At 39.1% G+C, this 15,535-nt stretch overlaps 1 pseudogene; it reads right to left on the bottom strand.

Moving 5' to 3' along the window:
* Positions 1 to 13,345: 13,345 nt before the first annotated feature.
* On the bottom strand, positions 13,346 to 13,857 carry LOC122240813 (annotated as a pseudogene).
* Positions 13,858 to 15,535: the final 1,678 nt, after the last annotated feature.

A 15,535-nucleotide genomic window follows, 5' to 3' on the forward strand; every position in this document is an offset into this window, starting at 1 on the left:
ATTTTAAGAGCAATGGGAGATTCTAAAATGCTCCCGTCCCTATTGTAAATGCTGTCATCTTTGCTATTTTACCTGTTGACAAATGCTAAGATTATGTGCTAGCATAGATTGATATTTCTTTCAAACTTCTGCCAGTTCCAAAGGATGAATACAGTACCAAAAATATAGGTACAATGGGAATATTTATAACCTGGCAATTTCATAGACAGAGAGAAAACATATTTGAGAAAGAGCTGAAGCAGTCTTAAGATATTCTATTGAAATACTTTATGTCTCCAAGGCAATTGATACCCCCTGTAACATGTTTAACAATTAATACAGTGTAAAATATGCCAGTATGTATTTTGATAGTCCATTGTCTTTCAAATGTGAAATCATTATTTGAAGCAGTTGTCAGAGTCTTCTAATAATGGACAAACCAGGTATTTCTGAACATGTACTGAATTTGTTTGGCCTTCCTGGAGGAGTTGAAGTTCCTTGTACACGCATATGTAATGATGTAAAAGGACCTTTTAAAGAAATATCTGCAACTGAAAAGAACTGTAATAGGTACTTATTACAGGCAATGTACTGCATTATGTTTTTCACATATATTGTCTCCTTTGAATTTGGCAACACCCCTGCACATACAAAATAATTGCATTTGTTTTCAGATGAGAAATTTCAGAAACTGAGAAGTAACTTGCCTGGCTAGTTAGGTCACGGAAAGGCGGAGTCAGAATTATACATCAAGTTTGCCTGACTACAAAATTGAGAGTTGCATGGAGGGAGGTGAATGTGGGGCTATTTTTTTCCTTTCTTTTGAGAAAAGCATTGACTACATACACTGATTATTTTTTCCCCCTCTATTTATTGGCAGAGCTTGTAGGCAAGCTACAAGTCCTACATAAGGCATAATGGAAGAAATGATAAATGATGGTTAGAGATCTAACTTGATTCCCTTAACCCCCCAACCAATCCATTACTAAAATTTCTCTATTCTCTAGAAAGCACACCTCAATATAACCTAACACTGCTGTTATTCCTATGACCCTCATTTCTATGACCTCATTTTTGCCTGGACGTCCACAATATTTTCCTCCTTCTCCCTGCTTCTGTTCTTGCCACCCCCTATTGCATTCTTCACATGCTAGTAGGGCAAATTTTTAAATTGTAATTTGGACATGTCAATCTAGTGAATAATACTCTTTAGTATTCTTTCCAATCTGTTTGGAATAAAGCAAAAATTTCTTATTTTGGTAGACAAACTCCTTAGTAAGTAAGATGGTTTTTGGTTACCTCTCCATGCCTTCATTTCGTACCACTCTCCCCAACATATTCCATTCTTTAGCCACATCTTTTCTCTTTTCTGCATGCCAAGCCTTTGTTCTACCTTAGGAGTTTGTATATGTTATTTTCTGCCTGGAAGTTTCTAACCCACAACTAGTTCCTCCACAACTAATTCCCCCCCACCCCCAGCACCCACTATTGGTTATTAGCTTCAGTATCAACTACTCAGAGAGGTTTCTTTGATTATCAAAACTAATATAAGCTCCGTTATGCTTTTTCTTAACATTTAAAAACAATTTGTCATCCCATACAGGGTTTTTTGTTTGTTTGTTTTTGTTTGTGTGCCAACTCTACCCTACTTAACTCTAAATTCTATAAAGACTACATATTTTGGTTTCACCACAGTATATCCTGTCTTTACTTTTAAGCTAGGCACAAAGTTGGGGTTCAGTTGAACAAAATAAATAAAATTACCATGATCAACTTTGTTTTATTCTGTGATTCTTATTAATAACATGGAAATTTGAATCAATTACTAAATGTGTTTGTTGACTATTTACAATATGTCCAGTCTATTGGGGGAAAACTGACAAAAGATTAGTTACAGTACACCATTACAATGCAAGTGGACTCTTTCAGAGTTAAAGATCACCTACTATAAGGAACACAGAAGAAGGAACAACTAACATTGCTTAGGAATAAATTCATTGACATGGTGACATGGGAACCAGGTCTTAATGATGAGTTATAATTTTTTTCCAGGTTCAGAAGGTTAGACCTGGGTGTGAAGGGATATTTGGCTTTGGGTGTAGGGTAGGGGCATATCCTGATTGGAATGCTGGTGGAAGAGGAGTCCAAAAGCCAAATTGCACTGAAAGACCTCCTATACTGGACCATGGGGTTTTTAATAGGGAAAGGACCTGATTCATCTCATTTTATAGAAAGGTGATGTGTGAGTAAAAACAAAAACAAAACAAAACATTGAAATTAGAAAAGACTGATGAGAATGATTAGGAGGTTATTGTGACATTCCAGACAAAAATTGTTGAAGCTTTAATTGATTAATTAATTGACTTTTAATCTGTGCATAAGCACTATGACACCTGTTGGGAATTCAGAACCAGTTACCTAAAAAGAAGTAATTTAGAATGTATTATTTATCTGGGGTTGTCTGCATCTTTATACTTTATCAGTCCGTTTGACTTTTCCACATTTGACTTTAGTATATGTTGTATAAAATACTTTACATTTGAAAACAGGGATTTCTCTAGCAGATCTTATATAATAGAAGTGTAGGGTACAATGAAATGAAGAATATGGTCAACTTTACAGTGTTTGAGAATATGTTTCAGGGAGTCTTCATAAACTATATCATGTTTGAGCTAGGACCTAAAATATACAGGCAGACTCACTTCAGGCAGAGGGAGCTACATAAGTGAATGCGTGGAGGCATGGCATGAGCCAAGAATGGCAAATAATGTAATATGCTTGAGCTAAAGAAATCACAGTAAGGATTCTCATGTGTCCATTGATTGTGGATTTTGGATGAACAAAAGGGGGCTCAGATAAAACACATAAATCTTGTCCTTTTTGGACTCTATTTGATCATGCGGTCCTCTAATGGTGAGATTGCAGCCATAACTGACCAAGTTACATGTGCTGTTTAAATGTAGCTGGATTCTCATCACTGTTAAGGATGTTCTAAATGTTCCTTTTTTTAATTCCTTGAAGTGACTATTTTAAATGTTTCCACCCTTCTTAAACTCCAACCTTGCCTCACCCAGTTTCTTGTAATTTATGGCTTTGAAGTGGGAGCCATCTGATAAGTGATGATGCAACTTCCTGTCTGCTGGTTTCAAAGCTCCTTTTCCCTCTGCCTATCTGACTCCTATCCCACATTCTTGTTCTTTTTTTTTTTTTTAATTTTTTTTCAACGTTTTTATTTATTTTGGGACAGAGAGAGACAGAGCATGAACGGGGGAGGGGCAGAAAGAGAGGGAGACACAGAATCGGAAACAGGCTCCAGGCTCCGAGCCCTCAGCCCAGAGCCTGACGCGGGGCTCGAACTCACGGACCACGAGATCGTGACCTGGCTGAAGTCGGACGCTTAACCGACTGCGCCACCCAGGCGCCCCACATTCTTGTTCTTAATCTCTGTTACTCCATCAAACTGCTCTTTGAGAGAAATTAAATTTGCTGTCACAACTTTTTGCCTCCCACTCGCCACCAACCTCTTACGATCCAGTTACCTCCTATACTGCTCTTTAGAAATTAATCCTTTTGTTATGTCTTAAATTCCAGGGCAAATGAACTTTTTTCAGTCCATCTAATTTTTAGCTCCACTTTCTTAATTCTCCTTTACACCTTAGCCTTCATGCTTATAGTCTTTGACTACTCCCTTTTCACATCTTACCTTTTTTTTTTTTTGTCTTTCCACATGGATTAATTCTCCAAAATCATTTCCTTAAACAAATCTCTTCTTTCTCTAGATTCTCCTTTAAACTATTTTTCCTACACTGATATCAACTAAATGAATATCTTTTAGGGTCCATATCCAAATTTCTAACCTGGTTTTTGAAAAAAAATCTATATCCTGTTAGTTCCTTAAAATTAAGCAATATTTAAGATTTTAAGCCAAAAACTCTTACTACCTTCTTCATTACGTTAGGCCAGCAATTTCTCAGTAATCCATGCCTTATGTGGTAAACTATTCCCCCTCCTTAATCTCACACATTTAATACTGCCACTTGAATGTTGAGACAATCTTTCATTTAACTTTTCTTTTTACATTCTTATTGCTATATGTTGACTAAAACCCTCATTTTTCCTTGTCTATACAAGCATGATGCCATTCTGTTTTCACCTTTATTCTTTCAATATACTGTGGGTCCCACCCTCCCCAAAGTTTAAACCACTGGGGAAAAAATCCCTCCAATTCCTGGGTAACGAAGTCTTTAATGGCCCCTATTTCCTACCAAATTTAGAGACAAAAACCCAGAATATAACTGAAAGTTCTCCACTATATTTTATACTTCCTTATATAAAGATAATTTCTGATTTTAAGTTATTTTTAAAATAGTCTTATTTAATTCATGGATGGTATATGAATAATCTATTGCTGCAAAACAAATCACCCCAAAATTTAGCAGTATAAAATAATACACATTTAATACCTCATAATATGTGTGGTTTGGGAATCTGGGCATGATTTATCTGACTCTTCCTCATAATCTTTTATGAGACTACAAATATTGCCCAGGGCTGATGTCTTCTCTGAAGGCTGAACTGTGGCAGGATCCATTTCTAAACTGTGTGGTTTTTGGTGGGATTTCATATTTTGATGGTTGTTGGGATCAGAGCTTCAGTTCTTTGCTGGCTCAGGCTACCATTAATTCCTTTTCATGGGGGCTTCTTTAACATGCCAATTTCTTTCAATTAAAACCAGAAAAAGAGAGTGATCCAGCAAGAGAGAAGTTACTCTTTTATGTATCCTAATCGTAGAAGTGTCATGTCATCTCATCACCTTTGTCATATCTATTGATCAGAAGTAATAGTTCATGCCAACATCCAAGGGCACACCCAAGGAAGGAAATTATACCAGAGGTTGAATATCACGAGACAATGATCACTGGAGCCATTTTAGAGGTATCTTGTGTCTAAGATATTGGAACAGGATACGGGTGTTAAGCTGCAATTGGATAGCCCTATATTACAGCCCTACTGAGGGGTAGTCTTGACAGTACATAAGGAGAAGGCTTTTAGTGGGCAGAGGATTGGATAATGCACCTGTTCATCCAATTTGTGTGGAAAGAGAAGTGGCTTCAGGTTAGATATGTACAGATTCCTATACATACTCCTATACATACTATATGTACATAGTTTAAAGGAGTTAGTATGTGTATGTGTGTGTAGCCAGTGGAAAATGGCTTGGCTAGCTGTTCAGGAGCCCAGAAAGAGAATAATTAGAAAATTGAAGATCAAGAGGTCTGAGAAAGAGGCATTTGGTTGTACATAGACAGATATGAAGTCCAAAATCTTCATATCAAATGTTAATGCCAATCAGAGAACACCTATAAGGTAAGAGGCATTAAAGAACAAAGTACATTTAAAGACCTGGACAGGAGCCAGATTTTGTTACCAGCCATTCCCATGCTGGCAAAATGCACATATGAATAAAGTAAATGATGGAGGCTACGCGTGAATCCAAATGCATAGGCTCCAGCTTACTGAGACTGGTCTACTTACTACTGCCACAAAATGTCCACCCTGTTGATGACAAAGGCCAAGACTAAGTCTCTGGATATGGTACCACCTCTTTAAGGGATGAACTGGCCAGTTAGTGACAAGTAAGCAACATTGGATCATTTCCTTTTCCATGAAAATGCCAGTGATGAGCTCTGATAAGACATTTCAGAGGTGGGTTTGCATTTCTTACTTGTAGGATCCCAGCCAGCACTACTGTCTAAGTTCAGTTTACATCGTGTTTGATCTACCAGCATGGGATCCTGATAACTTTGTATCCATCCAGAGCACCTATTTTATACCAAAGGAGGTGTAAAAGTGGGCCTATGAATGTTGTGATTCACATATAATGATAAACAGGTGCACAAATATAAATATCTTTCATTCTGGCACAACATAAGACACCTTTGAAAGTTCTTCATCATTTGAGAACTGCCACCGGAGTTAGCTGACGCTGTCAGGACTGCATTGCAGCTCAACTTCTTCCTCTGCCTAATCTTGCTGTGTCTCTCCCACTTCTGCACAAGTGTTGGTTCCAAGCACACTTCTTATTATGAATTATGCATGCTAAAGTTTATCTCAGAGTCTGCTTTCTGGGTAATCCAATCTGCACAGTCAACATGCTAGGAAATACTTCATACTAAATAAATAGCTAGGGACAAAGTCATGTGCTGATATAAAAAAGTTCAAGGACATATTTACTTTAAAAAAATCATAAAAACATTCATAAAATGAATGGATTCATGAAATTATAGTGTTAACTTATAATTAAAGTTCTAAAATAAGTTGAATAGTTGAAGTGAGATTTTAATGGAATAAACAGGCAAACTATTTCACTAATTTGACATGGTTTTTCTCAGCAAAAATTGCCAGCTGTACAGATATTTTAAATTCTAAAAATGACAATAATTGTGGCTTATGTTTGAACAGGAATTGTTCAACAGAACTGTCAAAATTCATAGGGTGTCATAAACCTACGTAGACATAACATTTTTTTGAAAAATATAATTGTGGGGTTTTTAGTTGATATATGTAAATTTCATTTCACATAATGTGAAATAAAGTTAAAATCTACGTGGTCTTCTTCACTTGATCTATCATCAATGATCTATCATCATTTATATTTTGAATACTTTTTTCTCTATTATATTTGCCAAAATCTTTTCTATCTTTCTCTTGATGCCAAGATAATGAAATGATTGACAGTTTTGATTGCACTGGGTTTTCTCAACTGAAGGAAGAGATTTTCTTATTACTCCAACCCCACAATATACTCTCTGGAAGTAAAAGGATCTAAACTCCCCCACAAAAGCTCTTTTGAAATTATTTTAGTTACTCATAAACAGAGTGGTTAATTGTTTATAGATTAAGCACAACCTAGAATCAGGGAAAAATCTTTTAGGATGTCTGGGATCATTTATGTGCCTGTACTCAGCAAGAAAACTCTGGGACTGGACACATACACACACAGTCTTGGAGTGTGGCATTGACTGCTGGCTAGGGTAACTCAGTTCTCCATGTGGCCTGTCCATGTGGTTTTTCATCCTTCAGAATTATATTCCGAGCTTCTTACATGGTGACTGGCTTCCAAGAGAACCAACAGAGCAACTCCTAAGACCTAGACCTGAAGTCACACAGCATAACTTCCATCAAGGAAGTCCCAAGGCCAGTCCAGATTTATAGGAAAGCGACATAGCTTTTACCTCTTGATGGGAAAAGTGGCCAAATTATATACAAAAGGGCATATTACATGTGAGGAATTATTGTATCTATCTTTGGGAATCTAGAACACCAAGGTTATGAACATGGCAGCACCTGCTATTAAAGGTGAGGGGGAAGGTCTGTCCGAGCAGGTGAAATAAGATTAGGAAGTTGAGTGAAATGAGGGAATGAACTTTGCCAACATAAGGGAAGAAAGAACATTCTTGCGAAGGGAATATCAATTGCAAAAGGCCTTGAAGGTGGAACAAACTTGGTTGTATTGGAAGAAATCCTACAGCTTCTTATGATAATTCAGGCAAGAAATGGTTGTCTCTTTAAACCATGGGGATACTTGTGAGGGTGGTAGGTTATTTCATTTTGTATATGTTTTGAAATAGAACTGATAGCACTTGCTTTCAGATAGTATGTTGGTATGAAAATGAGGAATCAAAGATGATTGTAACGTTTTGGGCTAAAATCTGGGCAAATGATATTACCATTTAACAAGATGAGATGGAGTCCCTTGAAGTGGAACAGATTGTGTATGAAAAATAAAAATTTAGTTTTGGATATTTACTTGTGATTCCTGTGGATATCCAAGTAGGCATGCTGAGTTAGAAACTGGATATCTGAGTCTGGAATCCAGCAGCAGGAATGGGCCTATATACAAAAATTTAGGACTCCTGGTCACCTGAGTGGCTCAGTGGGTTAAGAGTCAGACTTTTGATTTCAACTCAGGTTATCATCTCATGGTCATGAGATGATGCCCTGTGTCAGGCTCTGTGCGAGCGTGGAGCCTGCTTAAGATTCTTTCCCTCTCCCCAACTTGCATTAAATCTCTCTCTTGAAAGAAAGAAAGAAAGAAAGAAAGAAAGAAAGAAAGAAAGAAAGAAAGAAAGAAAGATTAAAAAAAAAATTAGGACTCTGCATGTGTGATTTAAACAATATGGGATTTGATGAGATCACCCAGAAAGTGACTGTAAAAGGAGAAAAAAAGAGGCGTGGGGAGTAAGTTCTGGAACATTCCAACATGTAGGGGTTAGGAAGAGCAGAAAAATCCAGCAAAGAAAGCTGACAGGAGAAATAATTGGTGTGGACTGTTGGCTAGGGACACAGTGTCTTGAAAACACGTGAAGGAGGGAATTGCAAGAAGGGAGTTATCAGTGGTGACATGATACTGAGAAGTCAAGTTGGATGAAGACTGAGTCTGACTGTTGAATATGTATAGAACTTTGAAATTCAAACAGCTGTTTCAGTAGAGGGGGCAGCTAAGAGAGGAAGTGAAAATGGTGTATATAAAGAATACTTACCATCTTTTGCTTGTTTATTTTTCCTGAAAATGGGAACAAAGAAATGGGGCATTTTGTTGTTGTTGTTATTGTTGATGGAAATGATCCACAGGGAGGAAAACATGATGCAAGAGAGAGGAGAATGGTAAAAAGTGGTGTTTATAGTTGTAAGAGAAATGAGAACAAATACTCAGGTGGCCCACTGGGACTTTTTATCACTTTAATAAAATGAAAAGTATAGTTTGGGCTTAAGGACCTGCAAATTGGTAGATTTAATGGTGGAAGATGTGAAATTTCTCCTTAAAATTTTATATTTTCTAAGTGAAAATGAAAGCAAGGAAATAAGTTAAGAGTAAGGTAGTAATAATAGGGTTTTGAAATTGAGAGAAAAAAGGGGTGAAATAATAATTTTGGCAGAAGGAAATGTGAATTAATTAAAGAAATGTCGTACAGTCACCAGACAGCCCTAACAGACCACTTGGGGTTTGTGGTTGTAAATTATGTAGGCTAGTATAAGTTTGCTTTTCTTCAGCTACGCTCAGTTACCTAGCTAGCTTCAGGGGTAGAATTGTTACTGGGATGCTTGGTTCTTGTCCCAGATGCACCAAAGAATTGGAGCCCAGAGACCAGAATGGGGAGATAGATTTCATTGAGTAGATAAGTATAGGACACTTTCAAGAGAGAAAGCGGGCCACTGCCAGAGCAAGAGTGGCAATGGCCTCAAGAAGCTCTAGCCACATCCTTTTAAGCCTGCTTTCTACATGTTATTGGCTTTGATTGACATTTTTGATTGACAGCTGGTGGTTATATAATATTTTGGCTACTGCACATGCACCTACCCATGATGCATTCTGTTATGATTGTATTTATTTATGTATTGTATAATTACAAGTTTCTAATGCTTTTGCTGTGACCTTAAAATAACTTAAGGGCAAGTTGTATTCTTTGTGCACGTGCTCAGCTCTTGGAAGACCCCGTGGGCTTTTGAGCCAGCTCTGTGGCTCGCCCTTTCCTGTTCTGTTAGTCCTTAGAGGTGGCTCTAAAGGTGTGGCTGTTAACCCTCAAGGGTGGCACCAAGGGTGGCCAGCATCTGCTTTATCCTTCCTCACTCATGCCTAACTAACTGCCTAACATAATGGGTGACTTTTCACAGATGGAGTTTTTCCAGGTGAGATGGATTGAAGTCCAGATAACGGAGATGAAAATCCCAAGGATATGCAAAGAATAGCTAAAATGATGAATCATGGCATCCAAGCGAGGTGGGAAAGAAGTGGGGGAAATCAAGATGGTATTGGAGAATGAAAGGAGGCAGAGCAGCAAACTGAAAATCCTGGTGGAATGAGACTTGCAATGGTGTGACAGTACACAGTTAAGTTTCTTGCAAAATCCTGAAGATGTGACTGTCTTTGGAGAGTGGCTGCCATGGGAAATGACTGTGGCAGCAGAGACCAAATGTGTCAAAAGTCCTGGGATAGGAATGGGATAGACAAGCGTTCATGACCAGAATTAAATATCCTGCCAGCCTAAATGGATGAAAATTGGGATTAGGATTTAATTTAATCTGAAGGAAAGAATCCAGTGTAGAATTTCTTATACACCTGTATACATATGTGCATATATGCATGTGTGTGCATTTCTGAGAAGGGCAGTGGAACTTGGAAAGAGTTGAACGTTTCCCCTTTTAAAAGATTATGTATTTTAAAATTTACACAATTTAAAATATAATTTTTTAATGTTTATTTATATTTGAGAGAGAGAGAGACGATAGACAGAGCATGAGCGGGAGAGAGGCAGAGAGAGAGAGAGAGGGAGATACAGAATCTGAAGCAGGTTCCAGGCTCTGAGCTGTCAGCACAGAACCTGACGCAGAGCTCGAACTCACGAACCACGAGATCATGACCTGAGCCAAAGTCAGACGCTTAACCGACTGAGCTGCCCAGGTGTCCCTAAAATATAATTTTAATCAAAAAGGAAACAAGGCTTTACTGGCTATGCAATGAGTGCAATTTGATGTAGAGCATTAAGATATATAAAGAAAGAACGTCAATTTGATGCAAGTTGGCTAGCCATGGGAGACTTTGAAAAAGAAGCCATGAAGGCAAATTCAGCAATTTCCATCCAAGCATTACCCAGGAGAAAAAGACACTTAGCCAACAGACTTTGAGTATACAGACTCCTGACTCGTTTGGCAAGCCTATCCCTATTTTAAGATGAATTAATCAGCTGTCTGAGCCTAATGCCATTAAAAATTGGATTCATCTAACTTCTTTGTTTTGATTCCACATTTATTAAACAACCTTCTGATTATTGTCTTTCCATGTTTTTGCCTACAAGGACAAAATGTGTTGTTCATATGAGCTTCAAAAATTTTAGTTCCTATAACAATTATTTCACAATGTAAATTAAGTCACATTCTGGTTTTATTTACCTCAGGAGCTTGGATAATGTGAGCTTGTTCTTGCGAAGTGGATTTGCTTTTGGTATGCTGACAAAATCAAGTTATGAGACATATAAAGCTGCAGGCCAATTCACGGGCCACAGTGAATCTACCCAGGTAATGAATATTACCCTGTGTGGCCTCTTGAGAGGAAGCCAGCCTTGCTTCTGGCAAACTCCCCTGCAATCACTGTGTACATCATCTACACTTGGAAACCTGGCTCAAACTTTGCCTCTTCTGTGATGCCTTCTCTGGGCTCTCCATCTACTTTCAGCTGTCTGGGAAGAGTGCATTTTAGAGATTACACAGTCAGCGGGGCTCATGGAGACGTTTGCCTGCTCACAAGCAAAAGTTCCTCGGGAGTCACTTTAGATTTCTTCTTCTAGGAAGAATGTATGACTGGTTGATGTCTGTCCTTAGAATCCCCTGAGCAAGTTATGTCTTCACACTTTTGGTCAGTAGGAGAAGGCTTTAATTACATCCTACCTTATTCAAATACGGTATTCCAAGATTCTTGCAGGCCCTGCATGCAAGTTTTCCTATTATAGAGATGGAGTAATTTATGGCCGGGGCAAGAATACACGTCGGGATTTTTTTGTGTTAATGAAAATAGAAATTTTGATCACTGGCATGTACTAGGGCGCTAAAATGGAAATATTTGCCATCTAGTCCTCAATGAAAGTACAGCTATGGTACTTGATATTCCAGGGAATCATTTATGTCAGTATATGTAAGTCAGGGTGACAACAGAGTTTGTCATGTAAACTAGGACACTTTTGAGAATGAAAGTGTACACTATAAAGTATGCCAGAACAGGTATAAATTAGAACTGTCTGGGGGTAAACAGAAAGGTATGGTTACCCTATATGGAGGCTGCGCTGAGGATGAGCCCGTATAGGTCAGTATAACCATACTGTTTGTTAACAGCCATTATCTGCTAAATTGATTAGTGATTTTGACAATATCATGTGCTATACTAGTTGAAAAACATTAAAAAAATTTTCTTAATGTTTATTTATTTTTGACAGAGAAAGAGAGAGAGACAGAGAGAGACAGAGCATGAGTGGGGGAGGGGCAGAGAGAGAGGGAGACACAGAATCTGAAGCAGGCTCCAGGCTCTGAGCTGTCAGCACAGAGCCCCACGTGGGGCTTGAACTCACAGACTGTGAGATCATGACCTGAGCAGAAGTCGGATGCTCAACTGACTGAGCCACCCAGGCGCCCCGAAAAACATTTTAAAAAGATCACCCCAGAATGTAAAAATAAAAAGGATTTAAAAATTTATACCTGAAAACTTGCTTTGGTAGTGAGAGACTAAAGCCCAAGGGAGATTATTTTAAGCAAAAAAAAGTAGAGGATAGTTTATTCAGCATAAAGGATCTCATTTGATTATAAATACTATATTTTATACTTATATTTTATATTTTTAATTACCAGGAGAGAGATTATATTACACAGAAAAGTTACATTGAAATTACGGCACTTTAGGGGAGACGCTTTTCATATATATATATTTTTTTATTTGCAGAGGAAAGGAATAAAAAAATTCTAAAATTCTGAAGTAGCATATTACAAGCATATTCCATATAATTTGTCATCTTTTTAGTCATCTTTTTAAATAATTCCATAGAATTTCATCAAGAAAACTGTAATTCCTTAAAGGAATAAAGGAATGGCTAATTTAATTATAGATTTTTTGGTAAAATTCTGTATTTATCTAGGAAATTAGACTTTTATATATACCTATTTTTTAAATTATTTAATTTTTTTTGGTAATTTACATCCAACTTAGTTAGCATATGATGATTTCAGGAGTAGATTCCTTAATGCCCCTTATCCATTTAGCCCATCCCCCCTCCCACAGCCCCTCCAGCAACCCTCTGTTCCGCATATTTAAGTCTCTCTCACGTTTTTGCCCGCATCCCTGTTTTTATATTATTTTTGCTTCCCTTCCCTTATGTTCATCTGTTTTGTATTTTAAAGTCCTCATACGAGTGAAGTCATATATTTGCCTTTCTCTGACTAGTCAGTTACGAAATTAGACTTTTAATTTAGGTTTTCAAATACGTTTGCATAGATATCTAAAGCTGTGTCTGTTATGAGACTTTATTTTCTGCTGACCTTGTTGCCACGTTCTGTCCACGAGTGTGTAGAAGCGCGAGTGTGTAGAAGCGCCTGCGACCCCGTGGTGGTCCCTGCCCACCCGGCGCGGCGTCCCCGGGGCTGCAGCGGGTCCTGGGGGCGGGCTTCCGCTCCGGCTTCAGGAGGGAGCCCCCAGCAGGCTCGGAGGGCGCCCGCACCTCGCGCTGGTCCGCCAGCACGTGCCGAGAGGCCGCCGGTTGGGGGCTGGAGCGGCCGGTCCACCTGAGGTTCCTCCTGGTTCACAGCAGCGTCCCGCTCTTCCCTTTCAGTCTCTGTGGGATCTCAGTGCCGGTGGAGACCAGGCGTGACCCTCCGTGGCGGGGCGGCTCAGGGAGATGGGGCCGTGGGCGCACAGAACTTCCTCCCTGGCGCCCCCCGCGTCGCACCCGCGGAGCCAGCTCCCTCGTGGCTGCTCTGGGGTGGCAGTGGCCACACGGCGCAGAGCTGGCAGAGGTGGGTTGAGATAAGACACCTCTCCAGAGGCTGGGGGTCAGCCCTGGGATCAATAACGGCGGAAGTGTGGCTTCCCGCGCCCAGGAGGCTGCCTCCGTCTGGTTAGAGAAGGTTCCGAGGCGAGGTGGCCACCGACAGGAGTGGCTCCAGTGACAGCCGCAGACTTCACCAGAGCTGGCTGGCCAGTGCTCCCGGAGGGTATGATACTGAGGGCAGCCAGGTTTTCAACGCGAGCCGCCAGCAGAAGCTTCTCCCAGGTCCTCTTGAGATTTATGAGGTAATGCCGTTACTTTTCCTTTTGTAGACGATGGTTTCGTTTGGAAGTCAAGGTTTGTGCCACCCAAATGGGTTCCCGATGAAAGGAATTTGAGGGCATCCTGCTCCGTTATTTGCAGGACATCAAGGGCTCTGGACGTTGTGAAGGTTTTCTGTGAAGTTATAGGAATCCAGAATAACACCTGTATGGATGCCTCTCTGTGTAGTGTGGAAAGGCTTGGTGGCATTTATCTTGAGAGGATTGGTTGTGAGAGTTATTAATATTGTTCAGCAACATTAACTGCTTCTCTGGAACTGAAGAAGATTGTATTTATACACCCTTTTAATGTTAGATGTGGCTTGTAACAAAAAATAATACGGATAAGGAGGTTAAAAATATGGGTGTCTATTTCATTTATAATTTTAAAAATTTATTTATTTATTTTGAGAGAGAGGGGTGGGGAGCAGAAGTCAGGGAGGGGCAGAGAGAGAGAGAATCCCAAGCAAGCTCCGCACTGTCAGCACAGAGCCCAAAGTGGGGCTCAAACCCACACACCTTGAGAACATGACCTGAGTGCAGAGTGCAAGTTGGATGCTTAACCGACTGAGCCACCCAGGCGTCCCTCATTATTTTTATAACATGGTGACCTCTGAAGTTGCTCAAAAGGGTAAATAAATTTTCAGGGAGGAAACTGAGAGGCAGCTCTAGAAAAATCTGCACTTACAGGTTTGAATATTCTTTTTACCTTTTATTTATAGTTTATGCTTTGAAAACATTGATTTCTATGTCTGAGGTGTTTTACTTTGCTGTGGGAGAAATGCTATATAGTCACGGAAACCCTTTATAAATCTCTGTTGTGGCTACTCAATGATGAATGGCAATCTCTTTGAGATGACCCCAAGTCTCCATCTCCCAGTAAATGTTGTCTGTCAATTCCAAACATCTTCAAAATTTAGTTATGATCCATCTTTATTCTGGATGCTATAACAAAATACTAGAGACTAGGTGCCTTATAAATAACAGGAATTTATGTCTTACCATTCTAGAGGCTGGAAATTCAACATCAGGGGGCCAGCATGGTTGAATTATATGGTCAGGACCCTCTTCTGGGTTGCAAACTGATACTTTTTATATCTTCACTTGACAAGAGAGTGAGCTAGTTCTTTGGGACTCTTTTTATAAGGACACTAATCCCGTTTATGAAAGTCCACCCTTATGACCTAATTACCTTCCAAAGGCCCCATTTCCAGAAACTACCACATTAGGATTAGGGTTCCAACATTTGAATTTGGTTGGGGGAGGGGCACAAACATTCAGATGCATTGCCACATCCAGACATTCTTGTATGATGAAATAATAAACAGGTCACTAGGAATAATTTTATGTGCTTTTTCCTACTATAAAAATAAAACATTGTCTGTAGCTTATTCAATAACTACAAAAAGAATAAGAGAAATCGTACGTGTGGTTCTCAAAGGTGGAAAACAATTTCTCTAGAAGTTGATAATGGTATCTTGAAAACCAGATACGACTATTGGAACCCAGATTCAATTTTATTAAGCTTTGTCTATGTAGGAAAATATTAGTTACTCTTGGCAGCAAATTACTGTGTATTCTAACAGTTCTTGAAGCAGCTACACTCTTGTACACTCTTGTATCTAAGCGTTTTTTTCTCTTTTACTGAGAACTTATTACTTCTCAGATATTGTTCTGATGCTCTACATGTAAAACTCAGCTTGTGCTTAT

Source organism: Panthera tigris, chromosome C1, assembly GCF_018350195.1.
Source record: "Panthera tigris isolate Pti1 chromosome C1, P.tigris_Pti1_mat1.1, whole genome shotgun sequence".
Lineage (NCBI taxonomy): Eukaryota > Metazoa > Chordata > Mammalia > Carnivora > Felidae > Panthera > Panthera tigris.